This window comes from Lycorma delicatula, chromosome 10 (genome assembly GCF_047948215.1).
Source record: "Lycorma delicatula isolate Av1 chromosome 10, ASM4794821v1, whole genome shotgun sequence".
Taxonomy (NCBI): domain Eukaryota; kingdom Metazoa; phylum Arthropoda; class Insecta; order Hemiptera; family Fulgoridae; genus Lycorma; species Lycorma delicatula.
In genome coordinates this window covers 110165134-110182962 of record NC_134464.1, presented here as the reverse complement: position 1 = coordinate 110182962, position 17829 = coordinate 110165134, and the positions used below count along the sequence as shown (strand labels likewise).

General features: G+C 27.3%; 1 long non-coding RNA gene and 1 pseudogene across 1 annotated transcript in view; both read left to right on the top strand.

The window, feature by feature from the left end:
- The first annotated feature begins 1157 nt into the window (after window positions 1-1157).
- LOC142331326 (uncharacterized) overlaps window positions 1158-17829 on the top strand; it is a 41761-nt gene continuing 25089 nt past the window's right edge. Inside the window, exon 1 of the long non-coding RNA XR_012757962.1 lies at window positions 1158-1388. This is a non-coding gene — a long non-coding RNA (uncharacterized LOC142331326). The remainder of the gene's footprint in view (window positions 1389-17829) is intronic.
- LOC142331412 (cytochrome b-like) lies at window positions 13822-15164 on the top strand (annotated as a pseudogene).

The window sequence follows — 17829 nt, the reverse complement described above, 5'->3', positions numbered from 1 at the left end:
GCGAAAGTATAATAATCGGTCAACACCGGGCATATCCCACCGAGTCTTGACGAACTGACCCCTAAGGATACCAGAAAACCGAAAGATGGCATCGAAACTTCCGCAAAACCGAAATTTCTGCGATAAAATGTGCGCATATATGTATGCATGTGTGTAAATCGCCTTATATCTCCAGAAATACTTGACCGATTTTCACCAAACTTGACTATAATATTATTATAGAAGGGACATCGGCGCTATTAAATTTTCAATCAAGAAGGTCAGCGGATGGGGGATACAGGGGGAAAAACGAAATCGTCTCCCGATTTTGCATAATTAAAGTTATATATATTTTTTTTATAATTTTGTGAATATCAATAAACAATTTTGTAAAAAAAGTTTTTGCTAAATTACCACCACCTCTAAAAATAGTTTTCGGTGCGGCCTATAAATCACCTTATACTCGTAACTCCAGAACGGATTTTTTTTTTAATTTTGAAGAGTTATTGAAAGCAGTACAAGGGGTGATTTTCGTTGCAGGTTTTTGTCGATAATTTTGTGAATATAAATAAACAAACAACTCTTGTAAAAAAAATTTCAAAATTTCACCCCCACCCGTAAAAATGATTTTAATTTTGAAGAGTTATAGACGGTAGTATAAGGGGTGATTTTCGTTGCATTCTTTTAAGTTAATTTGTGAACGATTATAAAAGAAACATCTTTCGTGTAAAACCGTTTTCTAAATTGCACACTTCACTCCAAAAAATATTAATAATTTTGAAACGTTGTAGATTTTATTGTAGCAGGTAAACAGCTGCTTCTCTAGCGTGGAGATGTTGCATCTAAAAAAAAAAATTAATTTTATTTCTTTTTAATCCCTGATTTGATATTTAAACAAATATAATAATACTTAATAACAAGATTTTATGTGCGCGCGCGTGCGGGTCTGCATTTACATGTATTGTATGTTGAGCATGATTACGTAATAAGTTAGTTACGTAGTAATAGGTTAATTAAATAAGCGTAAATTTTGTTATAACTCTTTCGTGTATCGTTAAAATGGAAATTTATTTTCGTTAATATTTAATGTAATTATAAGTTCCGCAAGATTGAAAATAACTTATTTGGTATTAGAGGACGTTTGATGGTTTGATGGATGGACAACGTATAAGCGAAAAAATTTTTAGATGGAATAATTTTGTTGTTTAAAAGTAACGGTAAAGATGTCGTGACATTCGTTGCCATAGTGGGGGGTGACAGAGAAATATGTGTGTCCCGCAGTCGTGCTGTGTAAGTGTACGGGATAGTGTGTAGTACGTGTGTTCGTAGACTCAATTTGTAAGACTTGTTTCTGACTCGAGGGAACGTCATCCAGTTTACTTCTTTTTGTCGAGATATTACTGATTAAGGTGAGTAATTACTTTTTTAATTTTTTTTACAATTTTTGAAACAATAATCTGCAGATGTTTTCTCTTTCTATGTATGTATTCAAATAATTTATTAAATTAAAAATGTTAATAGCCCGAATTTACACTCATTAATTTAAAAAAATAAATAATTATTCACCGTGTTTAAATTTTCTTCGTAACATTTAAAAAATATTTACCGTTAATTTTTTTAATTGAATTTTTCTGTTTTAAATTTATTACGAGGCACAAAAACATCAATTTGCTGGATCAAACAACCTACTAACATGACGGTTTTGGTTTGACTCCAAGCGTTGAGTCAATTCTTACCAATTTTTTTTTATACAAAAAAAAACCCTCATGGTTTAACTTTAATTTTAAGTTTCAGTTTAATAAGATGCGCTTATTTAAATATTTATATTTGGTTTCTTAAAAACAAATTTATTATTATAAGAGTTAATCTTTTGGATTTAAATTGAGAATATTTTATTAAGCTTCCGGGTTTATTTTCATCTATTTTGGATTCTTGATTTTTTTTGTTGTATTGAATTAGCATAAGGGGTAGCTTTACGGTCTGGTTTTGATGCTTTAAATTGTTAGCTTTTAAGTTTATTTTCTTATATTTTGAACCCTTGTTTTTTTATATTAAATTGATTTAAGGTTAGGGGTAGCTTTAAGTTCTAATTTTGATGGTTTAAATTGTTAGCTTTTAAGATTATTTTTATCTATTTTGAATTCTTTGTTTTGACTTTAGGTTTAGTCGGGGTATTAACGGGCTCATGTAGAGGCCCCTACTTCAGGTTCTATAATTTTAGCCGGTGTAATATTAAAGTTGGGGGGTATGGTTACCCCCAGTATGGGGGGCTTTACCCCCAGTAAAGTATGGGGGTATGGTTGGATTCGTCGATTAGGTTATATTTATTTTTTTTTATTTAATTACGGTTATTTTTTTGTTAGTATTTGTTTATTTGGTCGTTAGAATATTTTGTATAATTCAAAGAGATTTAAAGGTTCTTGTTGCTTATTCGTCTGTTTGTCACATAAGTCTGGTTATTTACTATAACTGGTTTGGGATTAATCGGTTCATCGTCTTTTATGGTCGCTCGTGCTTTTGTTATTTACATATGTCGGGGTTATTTACGATTGATCGGGAAGACGAAGATTCTTTCTCGTTAAGGGATTGCTTAATTATTTACCTTTACTTAAGTTTTTTTTTTTTTTTTTTTGGTTTGCGTCTTCTTGTCCTCCTAGATTGAATTTATTTTCTGATATTAGTTTAATTATTTCTATTTTAAGATGAAGATTTTATTTTTTATTTTTATTTTTCCTGCTTGTTATAAAGTAATAATTTTTTCTTTAACTCAGCACGGTCTTTATTCCGGTGATTTAATTTTAATTAGTTCTTGTTATGTTCGTGAATTTTATGTTTTGCTTCTTTATTTTTTTATATAATATTTGATTTATTTATTTTAATTTAAAATTTTGATTTGTGATGTCAAAGATCTTTTTGAGAATAGGCTATGTTTTTCTGTTACAATCTTTTTTTTTCTTTGGTATTTATTTGTTTGAATATGATTTCGTTTTTTTTTGATTGTATTTCTTGTTTTTTTATGTCTTGTATTTTTAATTAGAAGTTGTGTTTTATTTTATAGTCTTGGTGATCTAAATTTAGTTCGGTTTTATTATTTGGTTGTTTTATTTATTCTAAGTACGGTTTTTTTATTATAATACCTGATTTTATTTGTTTATTATTAGGCTGAGATGGTCTCGGGTTAATTTTTTATTGTTTAGTTATTTATTATCAAAATAGAGTTTCTTTATGTTCTGGTCTTATTACTTTATTAATAAATTGTGCAGGCGATGTATTTTTAATTTTGTGTATCGGTTTATTTATTAATTTTGGTTCTTTTCATTATATTTTTTTGACGGTGATTTTATTAATTTGGTTTTATTTGCTTCTTTTACTAAAAGCGCTCGGTTCCCCTTTTGTGTTTGGTTGCCTTCGGCGACGGCAGCTCCTACCCCTGTTTCTACTTTGGTGACTTCTGGTGTTTATTTAATTATTCGATTTAATTATTTTATTTATTTTTGCGATACTTGTGCCGCTCGTTTAGAAAATGATTTGAGGAAGATTATTGCTTTTTCTACTTAGACGGTTGGGATTTATATTTTTTATTCTTTCTCTTGGGTCTTCATCTCTTTGTTTTATTCATTTATTAATTCACGCTGTGTTTAAATCGTTACTTTTTTGTGTTCCGGTATTATTTTTATTCATTGTTTTTTAGGTAGTCAAGATATCAGATTTATAGGAGGCTTAGTTAAGCATTTTTTGTTTCTTTAGTTTGTTTATGTGGATTTCCTTTTTTTCTGGGTTTTATTCAAGGGATTTTATTTTAGATTTTTTTTTAAATATTTAGTTTTTTTTAGGTCGGCGGCGGGTTACTTTTATTTATAATTTACGTTTAATTTATTATTTGTTTTCTTCTAATTCTTTTTTTCCCTTATATTAATTTTTCTTATAGTTTATATCTGAATATTTCTCTTTTTTATATTTTTTTTGTTTATTTGTTGGTTTTTTTATGTTTTGATTATTTGAGGATGATTTTAGGTTAATTTTTTTATATTTATTTATTTTTTGTTTGTTTTTGGATGTAGTGAGTTCTTTATATTTTTACTTTGGTTTGATTTATATATGGTTTTTGGGTTTTTATTCTTCTGGTTTTTTTTTAAATTTTGTTATTTTAGATATGGATTACTTGTAGAGTATTTTGTTTCAGGTGGCTTAATTGGGTTTTTGAGGTGGTTAGGATTTTTTTTATATAGGTGTACTTGAACGTTCTTAGGTTTTACTTTTTTTTTGTTCGGATAGCTTAATTTAAAGCTTAACATTGAAGTTATTATGAATTTTTTCTCTGGACATTTACAAAATTTATTTATTTATACGTTGAAAGTATTGTTGTTTTTTTTAAACTATATAAATAAGAATAAAGTCTTTCACTTGAAAGGTAATTAGCGGCTCCTTTTCTTTTAATTCTCTTGACTGGATATTATCAATTTTTTCGTTAACAGTGAATAGCTTCTATTTTAGCTTCGGCTAATTTGAGTATGAGGATTATCCTTAATATTAAGTCGAAATTAATTGTAATCTTCTTCATTACTCTATTTAAGAGAAATTGATTTTTCAATAATTTTTATTTGCAAAGTAAATGTTATTTTTAACTATTCTCCTTCTTTACTTCGTTCTAGTATTCCTATCTTTCATACCGTGTATACGTCGATTTCAGGCGTAAGTTTGTCTTCTTCAACAGCCCGTAAGTCATCTAAACAATAACGCGTAAGTAAACGATCGCGCAGGAGTTATAAATTAAAAACGTAAGTAATTTCATCAGAGGGTTAGATACCGGGATTTCGGTTCGATTCCCAGCTTGTGTTCATTTTTTTTTAGCTATTTATCGCACTGTATCGCGTAAGAATTTATTATAACTGAAAGTTACTTCAAATTTATTGTTAAAATAAATGTATTTTTTTTTTCAACAAGTAAAGTAATCAAATGTAAATTTTTTAACAGAAAGCTTGGCACCGTATTTTTTTAATTTTTATATATATAAAATGATTTCATTCCAATGGAGTAAATTTTCTGTGAAAAAATACTCATCCCGTACATTTTATCGATCGATGAAATCAAAATAATGAATCCGCGATGAAAAAATATTTTGTTAAGTTTCGAGTTTTTTGCGTAATTAAAGAACGGAGTAATCTCTTACTCGTACATATTTTTAAAACAGAAATCCGTTCTTTTTGTACAGTAAATAATTCTGGGTTCGATTTCAGGGTTAGGCTTGGAATTATGTTATATTATTTTCAAAATTCGTAAATAATAAACCCTCTTGTAAAAAAAATGCGTGAATATTATACGGTTACCGACCGGTTTCCTATTTACGACTGGTGAAAGAGCAGCGAAAAGGTTTTTCTTTGTTCGATTCAAAATTTGTATAGGCTATACAATTTTAGGAATAATGACTTTAAAATTTCTCATTCGCTAAACTATACGATAAACAGAACAGAAAAGGCAGTTATAAAAACTTATTCTAATCTTAGCTGATTGTAGACAATGGCCTGCTATGCGGGCAGGTACCGTAACGGTAACTATACAATCTCACTACGGAAGCCAAGGATGGAATCCCCCGATCTATCGAAAACACGTTTAAGTCTTAATATATGTCCAAGCCTGTCGAATAAATAAGGTAACAGGGTTAATATTATTTTGAATTCCAAGTAATATGTTCATAACGTTTTGGAAGGTCGGTAAGCGATTAGTTTCATCTTTTTGTTTCCCCGAGAATTTTATACTATCTTACCTTATACCTACCTGAAATATTTCGGTAAGGCGATAACCGTAAATTCTTTACAGGTATAAACCTTTGTTAGTGCAAAATTTAAAGTTACATCGGAAACAAATAATGTTGAAATTATGACCCAAACCCTAATAATAACAGCCTTCCGATAATTATAATAAAAACTAATTTGCAATACTACTAGAAATTAAACGTCCTGGTCAACCGAGGTATTGTTTACTTTAATTATCATATTTAATTTAAAAATTTACCTTCATATTTTCAGTTCTAAAGTCAACAAATTTTGAAAAAATTTAAACAATTTTGAAGTTTAAAAAATTTGTTACAGATTTAGAAGGTAAATCGGTTGTTATTTTAGTACGGTGCGAATTATAGACTTCTCATTTTGGCTTCAACATATACAAGTACAGCATTTATATATATATAACCAGACAAAGAAAATATTTTCGTGTGTCTCAACGCAATACTTCGGCTTATGAGAAGGGCCGTATTACGTTTCTACTGCCTTTTTTAATAAATTGAAAGATTTTAAAATATCCCACCGATTCGATTAAAATACAATCAAAAAATTTTGTTTGTCGATGAAGTTTTACAAATGATTTTCCGCATCCCTTTCAGTCTATACATAAAAATACGCTTAAAATATTTTTGAATAACCGCTGAATTGTTTTCCTCTTCCAAACATAATGTTTTTCTGCAATTTCCAGGGAGAAGTACGGTCCACTTCTTTTTGTTTTTAGAGAACACCGTTACGGAAACAAACCGATCTCGATGTGTGAAAACCGGCTTTTTTCTCTCGATTAGAGGCCTCCGAGATCGCCAGATCTCTTTGTGTGGGATATCGTAAAGAATCCGTGTAAGCGCCTCCTCTTCAGGCTACAGCGGTCGAACTGTGGAACCGCATAACCACCAACGTGTGCTAGCAGTGAACCTTGTTTATCCCGAGGGAGGACGTAAAAACTTCACGAATAACACGTAATATAAAATTAATCTTAAGTTTTTATATTCGATATTTTTCAAAATGTAAAAGATTCAAACCGCACGATTTTTTTTAGGATACGCTTTTTTCCGTTCGTATATTTCCTTTACTACTGCTATTCTAATATTTATTATTTAATTTCACTTTTTAAATATTTTTTTAGCATTTTATCAAAGTATCTGTACTTTTTTCTCGATTCTTTTTTTCTTGGCGGATATATTCAATCGCTTTTAATTAATTTATTTTTTTATCAAGATTCATTTTCTTACTGCTTCTTCGTTTGTTTTTTTTTTTAATTTTGAAATCATCTGTTGAATATCCTGCGTTTTATCTTCAAAAAAGTGTCGTGTAAAAGCTTACGTTTCCTCTTTCTAATGCTATTAAGCTGATTCCCTCTTATTCTTTTGTAGATAATATTTGATATACTAAAGTCAAATTAATCCGCATGATTTTAAGAAAATATTTTGTTAAAAATGCAATTACAGTATTATTATTATTATTTGATGGAACAGAACACAAGTACTTAAGATAGTTGAGAAATTACCTATTATATCATCGATTGAACCGATTACAGATATTTAAACTATACTTTTTACTTTAAAATAAATACCGGTCAAGTAAAGTAAACCCTTGAGACTAAGCGAATAACCTTTTACTTATACTTATACTTATAAGTAAACACTTGTAACATTCGTAGTTTTCCCATTTTGCTTTTACTTATCCAGTATTCTCTTTACTTATCAAGTAAACACTTATACGATTAATATCCTGTACATCATCATGTTCAGACACGTTTGTCAATACATCAAACGTTTCATTTGTTTTAATCTTTTCCCATCACAATGATCCGCGAAAATATGTTTGTATCTGATTAATTGGAGAATTATTTTGCGCATTTCTAACGCGTTTTTTATTAGCGAATTTTTTTTTTTTGCTTTCTGTTATGAAACATAGTTTGCTGATTTTAAAAATAATACTTTCAAGCAAATCGGTTGAAAATTGGGCAAAATATGATGAAAAACCCGTGTCATAAATCACAGATTAGTAACATATGTTAGTATAAGTGAACGTAGATTCAGAAAACTACGTTTTATAAAAATTCCCACCGCTCAAAAGGCTATTCATATTGACAAAACCCCATTTTTACTGTAAACTCTTATTCATTACGAATCGTTATGTGTTACATGTTTACCGATATCATTTGTCAGAAAAGATATTATTATAGACCTCAAATAAAATGACGTATTTATTTCTAAGTGCGTGCAATCCACAGCACCTATTACGCTCGGCATTTTAAAGCGAGATCTCCATTTTCTCTTGGCTTCATTTAACTCATGAGCATTCTGTGGGAAGCGAATCCACTCGGATGCCTTTTCGTTTATTTTATTCAGAACGTAATCGAAAGTTTTGCATACTGTAGAACGGTGAATCCCGAAGTCTTCACCGACACCGTTTTGAAATCCAGGGTCTGATAAGTACCGCAAAAATACTTCCATCTTCTGTTGCGATGACAGAGCACCTCCTCGCTTTTCATTACTTTCTTCCAAAAAAGCGTTCGTCAAAAATTCAACTGATTCTTTTGTAAAACGAATTAGTTCTTCATATCTTCTTGGACTCAATATTCGCCTTTGTAAGTTTTTGGTTGACGAATGTTGACAAAGGCAGCCATACCAAGTATAAAAAATTAAATGAAAGTTTGATTTTTTTTTTGTCTTCAGTCGTTTGACCGGTTTGATGCAGGTCTCCAAGATTCCCTATCTAAAAAGTTAATCTAGAAAGTTTGATAAGGTTACTAAATAGCTACCTTGAAATTCTACCGGTAAATACTTGAATACTCTTCCGAACTTAGGATTTTATTCACTCGTTTTAAGTAAAGTGTGACCGGAATCAGTAATTGCGTATAGTTACAAGTAAACGCTTGATAAGTAAAGGTTATTCACTTCCCTATTTTACAAGTAAAGAAAATACTTGTCAAGTATTTGGTTTACCGTTGTTTATTCACAGAAGTGCAAGTAAACACTTGTATAATTGCAAGTAAAAGTAAATACTGGTTTTTATTCGCTTCACTAATAGTTGATAATCTATAGATCTCCTTATAACATATACGTACGATGGGTAAAGTTAGTTTAAAATATAATCAAAAGAATGATAGTTTGTTTTCAGATGAAGCAAAAAAAGAACAAAACAAAAACGCGTAGTTGTTAGCCATAAATTATTTACGATGACCTAATGTGTCAAAATGTATTTTTTTTTTATTATTAAATAAAAGAAAACCTTTTATTTCATTTATTAATTTATAACATATCCGTGTGATTTTTTTCTAAATTCTTATTACAAAGAAATTACGCAACGTCAATGTATTTTTCGTAATAACGGTCATAAATATAAGGGGAAAGGAAACATTAAGAAAAAATTATTAAATCTATCGAGTGAGATTACGTGTGTGTTGCGCGCGCGCGATATTGGTAAAGAATTAGTTTTATGTAAAGAAATTAAATAATAGTTCGTTGTTAAAGTAATTAACTTAAAAATATTTTTTCAGTCCATACGTGCATAAACCTTTGGAATTTTTTTTATCGCAATTTAAATCGAATTCAAATAGGCCATTTCTTTCTAGCTTTATAGTTTGTTCCATTTTTCAATAATATACAAACATATATATATATATTAGCCGCCGGAATATGCTAAAATGTTTTCCATTCTTCACTACCATCCACCATCCACAAGCTTTCGAGTTTTGTATTTATTATCGACTGAGAAAAAAACCAACAAAAAATCTCAATTTTTCTTCGGTTGTAGAACAATTTACCCTACACTTGACACGCTTATTTCATGCCGTTTGAAAATTTAGCGTATTAGTCTTCGAACAGTCGTAGGCAGGCTGTCGATTAGTTTCTATTGCGTATTTCCGTAAACGCATTAGATGTAGTTAATATGCCAAGGTAGATCTAGAAACTGTAAGGACTCTGAAATGAAAAGATTAGCGCAGAAACAAAAGCGTGTAGAAGAGCGTAAAACTAATAATATTTCATAAAATCAAATTATTTGTTATACTTCTTTCTGTATCAGATTTGACGGAAAAATTTTCACGATTATTCAGTAGAATAATCATTTTTATAGATTTGCTATAAAAGAATGACTAATTTCATCAACAGTTACAATCTTAATCCTAATTATAGGACTTATCCGTGAATGAAAAATAGGAATACTAGAATGAAGAAATTAAGGAGAATAGTTAAATATAACATTTACTTTGCAAATAAAAATTATTGAATAATCAATTTCTCTTAAATAGAGTAAAGAAGTAAAATTACAATTAATGTCGACTTAATTTTAAGGATAATCCTCATACTGAATTTAACTGAAGCTAAATAGAAGCTATTCACCGTTAATGAAAAAAATTGATTATATCCAGTTAAAAGAATAAAAAGTAAAGGAGCCGCTAACTACCTTTCAAGTAAAATCACTTTATTCTTATTTATATAGTTTAAAAAAACAATACACTTTCAATGTATAAATAAATAAATTTTATAAATTTCCAGAGAAAAAATTCATAATAACAATTTCAATGTTAGGCTTTTAATTAAGCTATCCGAACAAAAAAAAAGAAAAAAAAAAGTAAATAAAACCTAAGAATATTTAAAGTAAACCTATCAAAAAAAAACCTAACCATTGCAAAAATCCTACTAAACCACCCGAAACAAAATATTCTAATCAACCCGAGTCAACTAATCTATAACTAAAATAACAAAAACTAAAAAACCGATTTAAAAAACCCTGAAGAATAAAATCTTAAAAACCACATAGAACTGAAAAAATAAAAATAAATCAAACCAAAATAAAAATATAAAAAACTCAAAACATCAAAAAACAACAAAAACAAAGGAATCAAATTAAAATCAAAAGACAAAAGAGCCAACAAATAAACAAGAAAAATATAAAAAAGAAGAGAAATATTCATAAAAAAACTGTAACAAAAATTAATATAAGGAAAAAAAAAGAATTGGAAGATAATAAATTAAACGTAAACTGTAAATAAAAGTAACACACAAAAAAAAAATTCTATAATCAAATAAAAAAAAAACTAAAATAAAATCCTTCGAGTAAAATCCAGAAAAAAAGGGAAACCCGCATAAACAAATTAAAGAAACAAAAAATGCTGAACTCACATAGGGACATTGCTTTACCAACCCACCTATAAATCGAATTTCTTGACTACCTAAAAAACTACGAATAAAAATTCCAGAACACAAAAAAAGTAACGACTTAAATAAGGCATGAATCAACAAATGAATAAAACAAAGAGTCAAAGAACCTAAAGAAAGAGTAAAAAATATAAATCCTAATTGTCTAAGAGTAGAAAAGGCAATAATCTTTTTTAAATCATTTTCTAAACGAGCAGCAAACCCAGATAAAACTATTGTAACCAAAGAAATAATTATTAAAAAATAAGTATCACAAAATAAAATAAAATAATTAAACGGAATAATTAAATAAACACCAGAAGTTACTAAAGTAGAAGATTGAACCAAAGAAGAGACAGGAATAGGAGCTGCTACAGCTGAAGGCAACCAAACACAAAATGGAAACTGAGCACTTTTAGTAAAAGAAGCAAATAAAACTAAATAAACCAAAATAGTAAAATCATTATTAAAAAAATTAATATAAAAAATATAATGAAAAGAACCAAAATTTATAAATACACCCAAACACAAAATCAAAAATACACCTCCAATACGATTCATTAATAAAGTAATAAGACCAGAATACAAAGAAACTCTATTTTGATAATAAATAACTAAACAATAAGATACCAGCCCCAAACCATCTCAACCCAACAATAAACAAATAAAATCAGGTATTAAAATTAAAAAAACCATACTCAAAATAAATAAAAAAACCAAATAATAAAAACGAACTAAATTTAAATCACCCCTTATATAACCTAAACTATAAAATAAAACACAATCTCTAATTAAAAATACAAAAGACATAAACAAACAAGAAATTCAATCAAAAAAAAATCAAACTTATAGAAAAGGAATTAAAAAAAATAAATAATCACTCAAAAAAAAAACAAGATCATACTCAAACAAATAAATACCATAAAGATTGTAGCAGAAAAACATAGCCTATCCTCAAAAAGATCTTTGACATCACAAATCAAAATTTTAAATTAAAATAAATAAGCAAAATAAAAAAAAATATAAGTCAAACATTATATAAAAAATAGGAAAACAATGGAGAAGAAGAACATAAAATTCACCAACACAACAAGAATTAATTAAAATTAAATCACCAGAATATAAACCATGCTGAGTTAAAGAAAAAATTATCACTCTATAACAAGCAGAAAAAAAATAAAATAAACATCAAAAAAATAACTGAAAAAAATCTTCATCTTAAAATAGAAATAATTAAACAAATTTCAGAAAATAAATTTAATCTGGGAGGACAAGATATATTTATAACACAAAACAAAAATCAAAAGAAACTAAGTGAAGGTAAATAGTTAAGTAACCCACTAACAATAAAAAATCTTCGGCTTCCTAACCGATCATAAATAATACCGATTAAAAAAAAGAGACCAGATGAAACAAAGGCATGAGCAACTATAAAAGATAATGAACCAACAAACCCAAGACCGGATATAGTAAATAATCCACAAATAACCAAACTTATGTGACAAACAGAAGAATAGGCAACAAACACCTTTAAATCTCTTTGAATTATACAAAATATTCTTACAAAAAAACAGCCAAATAAACAAATACTAACAAAAAATAACCATAATTAAATAAAAAATAATAAATATAACCTAAACAACGAATAAATCCATAACCCCCCAACTTTAATATCACACCAGCTAAAATTATAGAACCTTTTATGTAGGCGCCTCAACATGAGCCCTAGGCAACCATAAATGAAACCCAAATAAAGGAAACTTAATCAAAAAAGAAAATAAAATAATAAACATCAAATAATTATTCAGTAAAAAATCAAAAAATAAATAATTAAAATAACCATAAAAACTATTTAAATAAAAAATTGTAAACAAAAAGGGGAAAGAACCAAAAAGAGTATAAAAAATTAAAAAAAATGCTGCGCTTAAACGTTCAGGCTGATATCCTCACCCAAAAATCAACAAAAATAAAGGAATCAATCTACACTCAAAGGAAAAAATAAAAATAATAAAAAATGAAAACAAAAAATATAAATCTTAGACAACAAATCAAAATAATAATGTAAATAAACAGATAACAAAACAACAATAAAGATTCAAACACTTAAACAACAAAAAATATATGAAACCCTATCAATTATAAAATAAAAAAAAACAAACCCACTAAATACACAAATCAATTATTTAAGACACAAAAAAGGATTAAAGAAAACAGAAAAAAAAATCAATTTTAACATAAGGTCAATCTATCTAAATAATCTCTTCTAGAATTACGAATTAAAAAAACCAATAAAGAAAGTCCTAAAACACAATCACAAACCCCAAACACCAAATAAATAACTAAAAAATAATAATCAAAATAACCTATAAACCCAAGAATAAAAAAAAAGAATAAAGTAATAAATATTCAAGCCCCAAAAGACATAAAAGAAAATGCCTACGAACAAATAAAAAAATAATTAATCCAAAAAAATAAATAATTATCATAAGTAAAGTTTAGGATAGTTTAAAAAAAACAATGAACTTGTAAATCATAATTTAAAAAAATTTATCTAAACAAAATCAGTAAAGAAAAAATCATGTTTAGTATCCAAAACTAATATTTTATATTAAAATACTTACTGAATTTTCACAAAATATTTAATTTTATCAAACATTATTATATCTCCAATACTTAAAACACCCTATATCACTAGGATCAATACTAATTTTCCAAACAGCCCTAATGTGCAGAAATAATTCAATAATAATTAAATCATCATGATATATTTATATTATATTCTTAACAACAGTAGGAGGACTAATAATTATATTTATATATATATATATATATATATATATCAAGAATTGCATCAAATGAAAAATTCAAACCAAGAACAAAATTTTTTTTAATCTGAATATTAGTCGCATTAATTTCTGTTATAATAAGAAATTTAGATCCAACAACAGAAATAATTACTAAACTTAATGAAATAAAGGAAATGACAACCGAACTAACTGAAGAAAAATCAACAAGAAAATTTTTTAGAATATATAAAATAAATATTACAATTACAATAATATTAATGCTAATTATTACAATAATCTCAGTAAACAACATCGTAAGAACATTTGAAGGACCACTTAAAAAAACTTATGTTTAAATCAATACGTAAATTAAGACCGATTAATTCCTTCTTAATTGATTTACCAAGACCATCAAATATTTCATTACGATGAAACTTTGGATCGCTTCTAGGAATATGCTTAATAATTCAAATTATTTCAGGATTATTCCTAGCGATACATTATTCACCAAGAATTGATAAAGCTTTTAAAAGAATTGTACATATTACCCGAGAGGTGAATTACGGATGAATAATTCGAAATATTCACGCAAATGGTGCATCATTATTCTTCATTTTAATTTTTATACACGCAGGACGAGGTATATATTATGGATCATTTAAATAAAAGAAAACATGAATATCAGGATCATTAATTCTTTTAACATTAATGGCAACCGCATTCATAGGATATGTACTACCGTGAGGTCAAACATCTTCTGAGGAGCAACAGTAATTACAAACTTAATTTCAGCAATTCCTTACATAGGAGAAATAGTAGTACAATGAGTGTGAGGGGGGTTTGCTGTAGACAATCCTACGCTAAATCGATTCTTCACATTCCACTTTATTTTACCATTCATCTTATCAATAATAGTAATGTTACACCTAATATTCCTACACGAATCCGGATCATCCAACCCACTAGGTATGAAAAACAATATTGACAAAATTCCATTTCACCCCTACTTTACAACAAAGGATATCTTAGGAATAGCAATAACAATAATAATTAATTTAAATCCATTCCTCACTATAGACCCAGAAAATTTTACACCAGCAAATCCACTAAGAACACCTCCACACATTCAACCAGAATGATACTTTCTATTCGCATATGCAATTCTACGATCTATCCCTAGAAAATTAGGAGGAGTAGTAGCACTAATAATATCGATTATAATTATTATATCGATACCATTCTCAATAAAAATAAAATTCCAAACAAGATCATTCTACCCGATAAATAAAATAATATTTTGAACTATAGCAAATACATTTATTTTACTCACATGAATCGGAGCACGACCAGTAAAAAGAACCATATATTATTACAGGACAAATCTTAACCGCAATTTACTTTTCATTTTTTATTATTCATCCCATGTCTGCAAAGATATGAGATAAGTTATAAGTTAATAAGCTCAAAGCAATATAACTTGAAATTATAGGAAAGTATAAAATACTATTAACTTTTTTTCACCTTAAAATAATGAAAAACAAAAAAAATAAAAAAAATAAAAACCAAAATATAATTTAAAGTAACAGGTAAATAGCTCTTTCAACATATATATATTAATTTATCATAACGATAACGAGGAAAGGAACTACGAACCCAAACAAAAAAATAAATAAGAAAAATAACCCTAATAAAAAAAAAAAATTATACAATCACCCCCCAAAAAAACTAAACAAGTAAAAAATTTCATAAATATTATATTTCTATATTCAGATTAAAAAAATAAAGATAATCTAAATGATCTGTATTCAACATTAAATCCAGAAACCAACTCTGACTCACCCTCAGAAAAATCAAATGGAGAACGATTAGTTTCAGCCAAAATACAAGAAAGAAAAATTATAAATAAAGGAAAAGAAAAAAATAAATCAAACATCCAACTGAAAATAACAAAAATAATTCAAATTAAAAGACTCGCAATATAAAATAAAACAAAAAATAACTAAAAAAAAACAACTTCATAAGAAATTCTTTGAGAAATTCTACGTATACAACCCAATAAAGAATAAACAGAATTAGATGACCAACCAGCAATTATAATAAAAAAACCCCCAAACCAGAACAAAAAAAAAAAAAAGACAATAAGGAAATCCAACAAAATTAAAACTAAAAGGAAATATTAACCAAAAAATTAAAGAAACAGAAAGACCCAGAATAGGTACAAAAAAATAAATCAAATAATTTCCAAAAACAAGAAAATAAAATTCCCTTCTAAATAACTTTAAAGCATCTCTAATAGGCTGTAACAAACCAAATAAACCAACCCTATTAGGACCCTTGTGGAATTGAATGTAACCTAAAATCCTACGTTCAAATAAAGTAAAAAAAGCAACACCCAAAAGAATAAAAATAAATAAAAAAAAAGAACTAAGAATAAACATTTACTAACTGTAAAAATACATTATTAAATTCTAAATTTAAAGCACTTAAATCTGCCAAATTAGTAAATAAATTATTATATTACCAAAAATCCTTTCGTACCAATTAGAATAAATTGAAAGAAGATAGAAACCAACCTGGCTCACGCCCGGCTTGAACTCAGATCATGTAAAATTTTAAAGGTCGAACAGGCCCAAAACTGTAAAACCTACCCCACAGAAACTTTTAATCCACCATCGAGGTCGCAAACAAATCTATCAATAAGAACTCTTCAGATTTATAACGCTGTTATCCCTAAGGTATCTTAATCTTTTAATCAAAATAAAGGATCAAATACACATAAAAAAATGTAAAAAAAAATAAAGATTAAAATTTTATTTGTCACCCAACAAAATTTAATTAATAAAAATTTTAAAAATAAACTAAAAAAAAAAAATTAAAAATAAAATAAAGATCTATAGGGTCTTATGTTCCCTCTCCTAAATTTAAGCTTTTTAACTTAAAAATAAAATTCAAACTAAATTTCAAAAATAAAGTATAATTCTCGTCAAACCATTCATTCCAGACCTCAATTAAAAGACTAATTATTATGCTACCTTAGCACAGTCAAAATACTGCGGCTATTTAAATCATTGAGCAGGCCAAACCTTAAATAAATTACAAAAGGACATGTTTTTGATAAACAGGCGAAATTATTTCTTGCCTAATTCATAAATAAAATTTTTAAATTACTAATTTAATCATAATTAAAAATAAAAAAATTAATTAAAATCCAGTAAAAAAATAAATATAAAAAAACCTAATTTAATCTACAACGAACTTTAAATGATTAAAGATTCTAATCCAACAAGAAAAATAAAAAAAATAAATTATATATAAAAAAGAGCTTATCCTTAATATAAAATTTCAAAATGAAAAAAAAAATTAACAAAAAGAAATTCTCGATTAAATCAATCTACCAGATAACCACATATAAAAAGAAATGAATTTCATATCAAAACAATCCCAAACTTATAAATAATTATTCCACAATAAAATACAGATTAAGATAGATCTTCACTATTCGGGAAAAATAAAATAAATTTAAAAAATTAATTAACCCTGATACAAAAGGTACTAAAAAAAAATTATTATTCTAAAATAAAATTTATTTATCCAATACTAAATTAACAATTAAATGAATATAAAGAATTAGCCCGTCAATTACTAGATAAAAGGTACATCTTCACGTTAAGAGATAATAGAGGTACACTTGCTCATGTTGAATTTGCTTAAGCAAATTAGATGTACTTAAGGAATTAATTAAATTTAAAAATTTTACTATAAAACAGGAAGACGTGATAAATGCAATTGTTGAAAGAATTGATTCGTTTGATTCATAGGTTCATGAAAATGAATTCTTTTATCAGATATAAGTCAATCTAATATACTATATTAGGTGTTTCAAAAAGGACGCAACCCTAAAATTAAGAAGGTAGAAGTCACGCATAGGTAAATTTTATTTCTCCCTATTGTACAGTTGGCAACACTGTACTCAAGGTTAGCGCAGCTTGTAACAGTTTAAATGTCCTTCGTCTTATATGCTAGTGCTAAACCAGTATAAACCAGTATTCGTCTCTATTGTGTCAACTACGTCATTTTCCAAGGACAAAAGTGTGTTTATTATTGCTCGAATAAATCTTACGAAAGAGTGAATAAAATAAT